Here is a 9,730-nt window from a genome sequence, read left to right as displayed (position 1 = left end):
CAATTCAAAGGTACAGACCGGGAACTGCTAGATAACATCAACCAGCGATGCATCGGCGACGAAACGGACGCTGACTGCAGCTCGCCATACACGGGCGAAGAAAATCCAGCTCTCGACGAACCCATTACCATAGAATAAGTCAGACAAGCTGTGCTGTCTGCCACAAAAAACACCACCCCAGGCAAGGACGGCATTACCAGCACCATGATAAGGAACCTGGAGGAGAATTCAATCAAAAGATTTACTGAATTTGTCAACACACACTGGGAGCAGGGGACCATTCCGAAAGACTTGTCTCATGTGGAAATAGTAATGATTCCTAAATCCGCATAAACTCCCAGCCTGGAAAATCTACGACCCATTTCGTTGACGCCATGTTTGGAAAAGGTGTATGAACGAAGTGTGCTTCAGAGGTAGCAGATTCACCTGGAGGAAAAAGACCTCGTGCCGCACACCATGTTCAGATTCCGAAAACACCTCTCAGGACAGGACGTCCTCCAGCAGATCAAGGAGGAGGTTCTTAACACTGTCCCGAATTACGGAGAAAATATTTTTCTCGTTTCGAAGAGCACCAGAAGTGGTGGCCGGTCGTTAAACGTTGCTCAGCGCTTTGAAGAAGTGTGTAACAAGTATGCTGCATCATTGTAAAGGCAGTCTACTTCTATAACTCTCCAAATAATTTATGTTGCAAATGCGGACACTCCCAAAGGCTCATTTAGCGAATCAGGTAGTTTTGTTTACAGTCTGATATGCTGCCGCATGGGGTGAATTAGCTTGCTAATACTGTTGCACAAGTGACATGTCCTAGACAGAATTATATTTAAAAAGCAGCTGTCAAACGCCATACGACATGTGGACCGAACGAGGGTCACGCATTCCATGAGACGACCACTCAGCAGGCGATACCCACCGCGGCCGCCTCCAGCTCCTGACAAACTGCTAGAGACGGCGCCGATGGTGCGTGGGCGTCTGCAACTGTGTGCGGTCAGTTTATAATGCTATGAATACTCCCGTAAGTCGTCAGACTTGCAGTACTTGAAGAGAATGCAGTCTATACCGCAGCAGTGTCGGACTATGAGAAAAGCTTCTCGGAATCGTGAATAGTCCCTAAAGTCATCGGATTGGCAGTATTTGCAAGGGAATGTAGTGTATACTGTAGCAATTTCGGACTATAAGAAACGCTTCTCGGAAACGGATAAACAGCGCTACAGTGAAAAGTTATACATTGACGGCGTTGTGCACCCGGACCCATTTGCTGTGCCTGAAACATATTGGGAAGTCCGGACTGACGCAGGCGTTATGTCACCAGTGGACAAGACGAAAATAGTAGTGTATTTAATTATTTCTCCGAGCAGCTTCCCTGCAGAGACCGTCCAAGCATAAGCGCCTGGAGGCATAGAATTAGTTTGAATCAGGTGGGGGCGCGCTAGGTCAACAACGGGCATATATACTAGTTAACAATTTTTTTTGTTTATTTTCGTTTCCTTCGCGGGATCCTCATATATCGTTCTGCGCTTTCTGTGTGGTTTACTCGCCTTTGCTTTCTTTCCGTACGGCGCAGACTATGCAGCGCGTGCACGGATGTCAGTATATAAAGGCTCTCAAGTTGTTTGCTTACGACTTGGTCACCACATGCAAGTATCGCGACGCAACTACATATGCATTCATTGTAATACTTACCGCCTCTTCTTAGCCGCGATCGATGTTTTCTGAACGGAATGACGTCTTGCCCATTACTTCACGTTTTATTCCTCTTGATTTACAAAATGAACCGTGTCTCAACGGCATCATTAGAAGGCTTTACGCGGCTCATGCGCGTCACCAGCACATAGGACTTTTTTTTTTCTTCTTTCTTACTACCGCCATGCAACATAATGTCGGGACGTGGCACAAGATATCCACAAAAAAAGCCACTTTGGCTGCTCGCCTCCTATACGGGGTTCGTCTGGAAACGAGCCGCACATATTATTGATAAATACGCTTTACCGAGATGTCAGACGCGGAATGTTGTTGCATACATATATTCATGAACTGAAAATAATGCACCATTCTCATAACAAACGAATGCTTTCGTAGGCGCAAAGTCAGCTTTTTTGCGAACCGTTCTTTACAAATATGCTTTTATGGGCCGCGCTACATCAGTCAATTTCTAACGCAGATTCTATGCAACGAGGGGTTTTAAAGTTGATTGTCTCCGTGATGACGCAGCATACTTTGTCACACACTTCATCAAAGCGCTGACCAACGTTTGACGAGAGGCCACCACTTTTGGCGCTTTGCGAAACGACAAAAATGTTGCGGTAGGTTGTGTTTACATGTGCTTATAGGGGTTGCCCCCAGCTCTTACCCCCATACTTTTTGCGGTGTTTTAAATATACTTAGACATGGTAAGGAGATATTATACATTCACGGTCGGTTATAGGATTATCATGGTTGCTCGGCGCCGACTAACGACATCAAAAATGCCCCTGAAATAAGAAATCTGCTTTGAAATATTTCCGTTCCACGCATTCTGATATGCGCTAACCCTACTTTTCATCCCTATCGGCAGGCTAGTGGTATAATTCGGCACAGAATTTTTCGTCACCTTTACTGATGACCTCACTTTTTATCTTGTGTGCAAGCGCTTGGTATGTATACATTTTCAAGATTGAAAGAAAAATTACCACGGAATCACGCTCTTCCAACAAAGTAGATTTATTATCGCAGACACGGAAAACGAAGTAATGCTTCATTTAAATACACAGAACGTGGCCAAATGTCTATACCCTGCGGCGCTTATGAGTATTAGGAAGGGATAAAGTTGCTAGAACGAAGCCTCGTGGTATGGGTTGAGTGGGGCGAAGCATGATCCTCTGTAGGGTTCGTGCACGTAAGCATAACACCTGCATCCTTCAGGGCATAGCGACAATTGGCGGCGAGGGTTGCACTGCAATGAAATAACAAATATAGGTGAAGTTATTATTTCTGAAGTTGTATATTATAAGAAGCTTCTGCTCTATGACATTGTATTATTCTTTTGATAAAATTGCACGGGAAGCACGTTCACCATGTTGGCTGCAATAAGTGAAATGTAAATGGGTATGCACTGATAAAATATATTTTAGATTCATCGGCGTAGTCCCATTTCATCAGGCCGGATTTCAAATCTAGAGGCAAAATAAGTGAATCCATAATTTACGGTTTAGAATATACCACACATACCAAATCGGAGAATATCGCAGAACATATCGTTGCCCATAGCTTCGATCTCACCAAGAACTTCGAACAGGCCGAACAAAATTAGGTGTGGTCTCTCGAACACTTTTTTTTTTAAGGTTAACCAAGTAAACATTGAAAGGTGTTAATATAAAGTGAGTTCATTCGCCACTGACACTATTCGGAAGTCTCCATGTGGTGCGGAACAAGCCGGGAAGCTACAAAACGACCTAACGTGCAGCGGAAAATTTCTACCTTTTCTCAGTCTATAGAAGCTGTAAGCGCCATCCAAAAAGGTTATTGCAAAACTATTGTAAAGTAAACGAGATCAAGTGCGACGAAGTATAGATATAAAGAACCCCCCATCTAATGATTAAGCTCTCTGAGCATCATCCCGCCCAATAACAAGGACTGTTTAATAAGGCCAAACTAAAACGTTCTTAAGGCGCGACATCAAGTGCATCCATTGCAAAGTACAACCGTCAAAATCCATCTCAATACCCCGTTCGCAGCCCTATGCTAGCAAACTCAACTGAAAAACATGGCAAACGTCTGGACTCAGCCATCGGCTCAGTAAATACTTTATTATATACATCGTATCTTTTTCTATGCATTGTCAACGCTGATCTTTTGAGTGTGGGAAGAATGCTGCGCATCGGGGCATTACAACCGCATCTGGTGCTGACCAACTTTTAAAACTGCCTTCTCTTACAAAGTTTATGCTAAAAACGTCTTGTTTCAAGGAAAGCGCATGCAGCATAAATATGAAACAGCGGCAGCCACCGCCCAGCTGCCGGCGCAAGCCCACTGTTTTGCCTCCATCGCTGCAACTTTACAATAGTGCGAAAGGCAGGGCCAATCAGGACATTATGCGCTACTTCACTCTGTTACTTCGCCTTTGTTTCTCCCATCACCAAACAAATGCTGTGGGGAGTGGCACATAATTAATAAATCATATAGTTTGTGCAATTGAAATTAGCCCCAGTCGCCTCTGCCTATCATGGTGCTGCAAACACCTTAGACACGGAGCACAACTAAACAGAATCCTCGGTTAGCTAATATTTTTGACAATCTTCATCTAAGCATACACCACAATAAACCGCGTTTGTCACATATAGAATACCAAGCCCAGTTATTTTATCTGACCTCAATGAACAATTTAACTGCACTCTCAGTGATATCACTCCCGACCATTCTAGTCCGGACAAGCAACTACATCTGTGTAGCTATCCTCATAAAGCACCATTTAGCCCAACCCCAGATTCGCTCGCTCGTCTCCAACGGACACAAACCTCCGTACCAATGTTTTGCAATTCTTCCCGACCATCATAGCTATCATTTCTTGTGGCTCCCTCCGAATTGTATATTTTGCCGTTGCGCTGGCGCGCAGGCGATTTCTCGCCGTTGCATAGAAAATATTTTGTTTCATTTGCGTAGTTAAGCTTTTCTTTTGCTTCGAAAGTTATTTCGGTAAGTGTGCGAGTAATAAATGTATAGCGTGCATATTGCAGGCAAAACATGTGAGGCCTGAATCCTTCGCCAGCATACATTGATCTGAAATGAATAGAAATACGAACTATTATCGTGCTGATTCAAAGATGAAATAGCGAATAAATGCAATCAAGACAACATACACAGGGGCGTGTGCACAGCGCTAGCTCGGTAGTATTACAGAAGGAGCAAACAAAAAATATTTGTCATCATATCTACCTTTAATTCCTAAAACTTCGTCTCTAAACGATTACTTTAATGCGATATTCTAAAGGCCCTGTTCTGTTACAAAATCAGCGTTGATGACGTTGTGGGTGCTGTGAGCACGAAATCATGAGCACATGCTAGTTGACCGGTGATGTGGCCGTGTACTTACTGATCGGCATTTCATGTAACGTCATGAGATATAACGTCGCAAGCACAGCCAAATAAAGTTTCTCCTTTCAGATGGGAGGTTGAGGTGAGAAGGCAGATTTCCAAAAATCCTGTGAGGGGTATGAAACGATGCGCCTAAGCCACGCCGTCACGGCTACAGAGCTCCTTTAAAGCGGTGATTTACATTTGTCCATCACGGGCGGTATTTGATCAAATGACTGATTATCTTACCACTGGATGCTAATCAGTATATACGAAATAATAGAGGTACAAATTAGAGCGTCATTGTTAAGAAAATGCAAAGTGCGTGCACGCCAGCGAGATACTACAAAACGAGAAAAATCGGAGCGCTATCAACTCATGCACATAAAGGCTTAGTTTAAACGTCCCTTAGAATAGCTCAAGCCATGGGCGAAAGCTTCTGCAAGGCAGGTCTAAATGACATGACAGTTGTAGACAGTTTAAAAACTTCTACATTTAATGGAACATGCACAAGCGTCGTTCACAATTAACAGGTTGTAAACCCTAAGCAGAGTCTTTCAATGCCCATAATGGTCATGAAGCTTCCGCCGAAGTTTGGCTCGCAACAAAAAGCGGCCCCGAAGGGCGCCACTACCGATTGTGGGGCTGCGAGCGGCCAGCCGTCCCGGCGCTGTAAGGTGTGTTTTCACTCAAAAATCTTGCTTTCCGTCTCATGCTGTTTTGTCTTGTTTTAATTACTTTTTACGAAATTGAGTCTGAAGCCTTGTATGCGCTGCACATGCATAATCGTAGTGCAGTTTAAGCTATATGAAGCACGCGCAGAGGCCGAGCCACATGCAGATGGCTCCTTACCATAGATTGTCTAATTCCTGCAGGGAGGTTTGTCATTTGGCACAATGAAAGATTGCGAAAGTGCATGGTGTGTTAATTAAACTAAAACATATTATTGACCGCCGTATGGTAAGGAAAAGTAAAGAGAAGCGTATGGTAAGAAAGCAAAGTGTGTGGTAAGGAAAAGACTGTGTTAGCAGACATCACTCAATGGATTAGTATTGCGCGTATTACTTGCCCTGCTTTCTCAAGAAGCTTGAGACAAGTTAATGTCCAGCGATGACCCTGGCATTCAGTTCAAGGCCGTCAAATGGGCCGGCGTTACCAAAAGTCTCCACGGCCTGCGGCACGCTAGCTGACTTCCCCTATTCCTCCCACTTATTTTGAATAAAGTTTTATCAGCCTCAAGTGGTCATCCGACATCAACAGAGGTTTCACAGTACATCGCTTTATCTTGCTGCACGCTGACCACTATATGGTGTGAGATGCGGCTGGATGGTTCATTATTAAGCCTCTTAGACAAAAGCACGTCAACGTGCAAAAATGCCGCATTCGTTACTGCTGTGCGCGGCATGCAGGTGCGGACCAGTGCGTTCTTGCTAGCGATACTTGCATAAAAGAGAACATTGTCATTTGTTCTTGTTTTAGTCAATTATTGTACATTTTGGGTGCATAGGATTGTACGTGTTACAGCATGGCGCTATAATTTGTAAATTTAAAATGCTACTACAGTGTCGCTAACGTCTGCGATCATAATCAGGTAACACCGCTTTGAATTTCGGTGCACTTAGATACATATTACAGCTTTGTACCGAGGAGTTTACTATAGCAATATAAATTATTTCTCTAGCTAAGTCACCTCTGCCACCGGCGGTGCATATGCGCAAAAATAAAAAATCAGGTTCATGATACTGAATTAACAACGTATTCACGTACTCTTACTTAGTTCGGACGAGACGACGGCAGCGAATGCATGGTTTTCCGAAGAAACACTGTATTGGGTTGACAAGCGCCAGCAAAGAAATTCACACTCAGCGGCGCCGATAGCAAGAAAGTACTTGGGGCTCACAAAAGCGTGTGTAAACGATGGTAATAAGTATGCTTTTCTCAATGGTATGTAAATGTGGCTTCGTCTAATTATCGACTCGCAGCGACTCAAGCTATATGAGTTTCCGTAGTGCTGAGCTCCGGGAATTTCTGCTACCTAGACTTCTTTAACTTACTCTGACATCGCACACAGCCGATAGCCGCCGTGCTTTTCGCTCCAACAAAAAGCAGCCGCCACTCCCGGCATCCGATAACGCATCGTTGCGGCACAGCAGACAAGTTTAAAAAACGGATAAGAAGAGTGGAGTTGTAGTGTGAGGAGGTAAAGAGAAAGGGAAGAATACTAAGCGCGCGGCGGAGATACTGGAGCAAAGAGCAACGCCTAACCAAGCGACGTTGTTGTTGTTGTAGCTGTAGGAAGAAGGAAGAAAAATCGACAGGCCTGCTACTGGCTTTGTAGTTGAGCCACCTCAGCTTCCTCGTGCGGACACAAAAGAAAATAGAGAAGAAAAAAAAAGAAGAGGGAGCGAAAGACGACAGCCGTCGATCACCACCAAAGCGGTGTCGGGTGCAATGACGGTCTACAACAGATAAAAGTTGGGTGGTAGGCTAGCCGCCACGCCACAAGCGGCGGTGACCTACTTATCCCAGCCCCATCAGGGCCACGACCAGACACCCTCCAACCTCCAGAAATGTCAGGAAGCGGCGCTGTGTGCCTTGGCCTCTCTGCGGGACTAAGATGATACGAGCCATGAAAACTTAAACACAAACAGAAGAACGCTTTGTAAGCGGTGACGCAAAGATGCAAAGTGCAGTACAATAATAATAATAATAATAATAATAATAATAATAATAATAATAATAATAATAATAATAATAATAATAATAATAATAATAATCATAACAATAATAATAACAATAATAATAATAATAATAATAATAATAATAATAATAATAATAATAATAATAATAATAATAATAATAATAATAATAATAATAATAATAATAATGATAATAATAATAATAATAATAATGGGTATAGTAATAATAATAAATTACTTTATAGGAAAGGAAAGGCGTAGTATCGGTCATACGCTCTCTGGACACCTGAACCGCGCTGTAATGGAAGGAAGGAAGATGGTAGAGAAAGGGGAAAGAAAGAAAGAGGAACCATAGTAGAGGGTTAAAACCAACCGCGTTAAAACCACCTGGGGGGGTATAACGTGCACTGACATCGCATAGCACACGGACGGCTCCCCATTTGGCGTCACGAAACGCAACCACTGGCAGAGCGTAAAAAGCGGCGCATAGCAGCAGCAAAGCTAGAGATTAAGAAGGCGAAAAGAGCAGCGGAGAAGCCCGGGCAGAGAGAGGAACAGCTTGCTAAACAGTGTTGCCAGACTCTCGGGTGTAATAGAGGGTGCATAGCCGCCGAAATGGGGCCAGTCAACGGGAACCAACAGAAGACAATCTGCTGTCATTGCTGGGCATAGATGACCACAAAAAGCTCACCCAGAGAAACGCACCTCTCGCTCCATATATCCTGGCATAACTGAGCTACGCCACTGCCACTTTTTTCTGAACTCCGGCGATCCCACGGGCACCGAAGTTCGGGAGCTCCGGGTGCGTTTTGTCGCACATTAACAAAATTCCGGTTTTGCAACTACACCCGGAGGGTGGCTTCTACGATCCGACGCTCTACGCAAATGCGAAAAAAATCGCTGCTATTAAACGATGTTTCAGTTTCTGTAAATTTATTGGTTTACTCACTCGGCAACGAAGTTGAAGCTCAACAAAAAGAGAATGAGCACCGGGCACTTCATGTGGAATTAACTCTGTGGTTCCGTCGCTAAATGAAACCTTTCGGCTTTTGTTTAACGGTATTTATAACACTCTAATTAAGCTACAGTAAAAAATAGAAACGTTGGTCGATTAGAGCGATTCTCCGACATTATCGGCCTGCAATCTTTTTTGCATATGACATTTGCTAATGCTAAGCTCCCCAAGTACAGCTCTGTGGAATTGTAACGAATGACATAGATGTAGCAGATGCCTCAGGCACTGGTTATTCAACACATCTATCACGCAGTTTCCAGTTCAAACTACGCAAATAAACTGTCAAAAGATGCTTTCCGACACCCCTCATCCTTGGGAAATTAATGGCTAACAAATGCGTTGTCTATATGCCTTGATCGACATTAGTAACTTTTATGCGGTAATGTGGCCTTGATTGCATCTCGTCGCCAACTAGACAGCTCGCTGCAGCGATGGTATCTGCAGAATGCGCACCGGGGTGGGCAACCTCTTAATCAAAGAGTCTGTATGCATCGCTTAATTTATAATAATATGATCAGCGCCTTTGCAGCGAATCGTTTCAAATTCTCAACACATTCCTTTATTAATTTTAAACAGCACCGCAAAAACATCGCAAACAATTGATGGAGCTACGCTAGGTGATAGCTAGTGATAGAGCTTTACGTGAATAAACTTCCTTTATAACAGCTGGCACAGCGTTTTATCTCAAGGTTGATTCTTGCGACCGCGTCGGAGGGATACGAATAACTGAAGAAAAAATACGACGCAAGGACGCTGCATCAGTGTATATCTATAGGGACCGGACAGCTGAACGGGTGGCGCCGCCTCTCGGCGCATCGCTCAATCGCAGGAATGCGCCGGCCCAGGCCGGCGCATTGCCAGCGCATTGGAGCGTACTGTTTGTCGTTGGTTTGTGTGGAAATTGGAAATGCTAATATTTAGGTGACGTTGTGCGTGAATATATCCTCAAAAGAACGGAAAGTTGGGCTAG

General features: G+C 44.0%; 1 long non-coding RNA gene across 1 annotated transcript; it reads right to left on the bottom strand.

Annotated features, from left to right (window-relative positions):
* Positions 1-2,677: 2,677 nt before the first annotated feature.
* On the bottom strand, positions 2,678-8,848 carry LOC146208947 (uncharacterized). The gene is made up of 3 exons (XR_014705695.1): positions 8,695-8,848; positions 4,701-4,752; positions 2,678-2,929 (listed from the first exon to the last, which is right to left on the bottom strand). It is a non-coding gene; the product is annotated as an uncharacterized LOC146208947 (long non-coding RNA).
* Between the last annotated feature and the right edge of the window lie 882 nt (positions 8,849-9,730).

Source organism: Amblyomma maculatum, chromosome 1 (assembly GCF_055883805.1).
Source record: "Amblyomma maculatum isolate TAMU_Amacu chromosome 1, ASM5588380v1, whole genome shotgun sequence".
Classification (NCBI taxonomy): Eukaryota; Metazoa; Arthropoda; class Arachnida; order Ixodida; family Ixodidae; genus Amblyomma; species Amblyomma maculatum.
The sequence above is the reverse complement of the archived record's forward strand: the minus strand, read 5'-3'. Positions and strand labels throughout refer to the sequence as shown.